The following is a 2,500-nucleotide window of genomic DNA, read 5'->3' on the forward strand; positions in this document are numbered from 1 at the left end:
TTGCGAGAATTAAAATTGATTTTGATGAGGTAGTCATGGAGGGCAACAAAAGTGAGTTCCGGTATGAATGAGAAAAATAAAGAGAAAGATAAAAGAAAACGAACCGAGGAAGGAGAGGGAGATAAAGGCTTACGCCCCAACGGTTCATATTTTTTGTTTGTTTATGATAAATATTCGAGGACAGACGGAGAAAGTCAACATTTCAATGCGCGGCAACCTAGTGTCAAAGAACATTGGTGAGATATATTGGGAAAAGTAAAGGGAGCTATCGGAAACTTCGAATTGGTGCGGCGTCTACTCCCGGAAACTACAGAAATTTAATGTTGTTTAGAATTTTCTTCTCAATGTCCTAACTGACATCAAGATAACGAGTTCTTGTCACATATTTGTACTAATTGAAAATAACGATTATATCAAGACTAACCGAGTGTAAAAACCGGGTCTAGAGGAATAGGTAGCAACACGCTTGTTCGTGCTTGGTGTGTGGGTGTGGGTGATATGTGCGTGTATATATTGAAAATATTTACCAAGACTGAGATATAAGCTTTTTAAGATATTGTAGGTCTATTTTTTTATCAAGAGATACACTTTTGTGAGGAGGATTGTCAACACCTTTTTTTTCTGGGGTTTTTCCCCCTTTGTGAAAAATAAGAACTATGTGAACAGGATATTGCTTTTTATTTATCGTTCGAAAAAAACACTATATATCAGAGAGGGGGGAAGAGCTAGAGTCAGTTTAAAAAGGCGCTGTACACTAGCACTTTTCGTAAATTTTTTGAACAATTGTCAATTTTTGAGCGAATTGGATCTTTCTAGTCAGACGATTAATTCCGGAGGTTTACGCGTGACACATTCCCGTCGTCCTATTGGCAGCATAATCAAATCAAGAACTCTATTTTTAAATGTTCGTATTTGGTTTAAAATCATTAGGAGTAATTCAAATATAATGAATTTACTTTTCCTTATTTATAAGTTGTAAATTGAAAAGAGAAGTGTGTTAACATCTAATTTTTATTTCATAGATAAATTTGTTTAAGTGCTCGGACTTCAATGTTACATCCGTCAACGGCAGAGAGCGCGCTCATTTTTCCTCCAGTTTTGAACACAAAAAAAATGGATGTGTGGTTGGTGACAGTATTGGAACGTGCCTTCAGAGGAATACCTTGAAGTAGAAATTTTATTGTGTTTTTGTTACGAACATTTTAAAAATATAGTTCTAGATTTGATTTGCTGGCCATAGGATGAAGGAATGTTTCAGGGAAACACGGATTTTCGTTGATAGAAAGATGCAATTCGCTCAAAAATTTGACAATTTTCTGAAGAAAATTGACGGAAAAAGTGTAGTGTGATGACGCACCCTTAAGCCGATGCGCTAGTGTGATCTGCGCGACTCGAAAAATTGACGAAAATATACCAACGACGGATAATAGGCTAGTGTGACCAGCGCCTTTATTAGGGGCCTTCGGCTTCGGGTGGATCGGAATTTATTGGACTGTTGATTGTCAGTGGCTGCAGAAGTCCCTCCTCTTTGCACTGGTGGGAGTCCATGTCCGTGGCATTGCTCCATCTCCTATTCCACCCCTCCTCCCCCCTTCCTCTTCAATGTTTTTTTTTTAGCTTAATTCTTTTGCAATTAGCTATTGCATGTAAGTGTCTCCCTTGGAATCCAGCCCGTGGCGCCATATTGAATACCACAAGTTACATACATCATACATTATCTATATATAATTATGCAGTGTATCTATAATTATATATATAGGTATATATATATATATATATTATACAGATGTTATAATAAATATATATATATATATTATATTTATATAATATGTATGATATATAATATATATTAATTTATATAAGATATATCTAATAATATATATATATACATGCTGTATTATATAATATCAAGATAATATATATAGAAATTATATATAGATTATATATAAAAGGATATATATATATATATTTATAATTCATGCATGTGTATAGATATATATATATATATAATATATATATATAATATATATATATTATATATCGTTGTATATTATTTATATATTTATATATATATATATATATATATTATATATATATAAATAATATATACATGCATATGTTTATAAATATATGTATATATATATATATATATTATTATATATATATATATGTATATTATACATATATATATATATATATATATATATATACATGAAAGTATATATTATATATTATATATATAATATATATATATATATATATGTATATTTATATAATATATACATGCATGTATCTCTATAATATAAATATCTATTTATTATTATATAATATATTATTTCTCCTACTATGTTTAGTACTATCTATTATTAATATCTATTATATATATACAAGCTTTATATAGAAAATATATATATATATATATATATCTATTATATTCTCTATAATACATATATATAATATACATTATTATATACAACATACAATATATATATATCTACTT

The sequence above is a fragment of the Penaeus japonicus genome, unplaced genomic scaffold (genome assembly GCF_977035675.1).
Source record: "Penaeus japonicus unplaced genomic scaffold, GWHDUDI00000001_assembly GWHDUDI00000038, whole genome shotgun sequence".
Classification (NCBI taxonomy): Eukaryota; Metazoa; Arthropoda; class Malacostraca; order Decapoda; family Penaeidae; genus Penaeus; species Penaeus japonicus.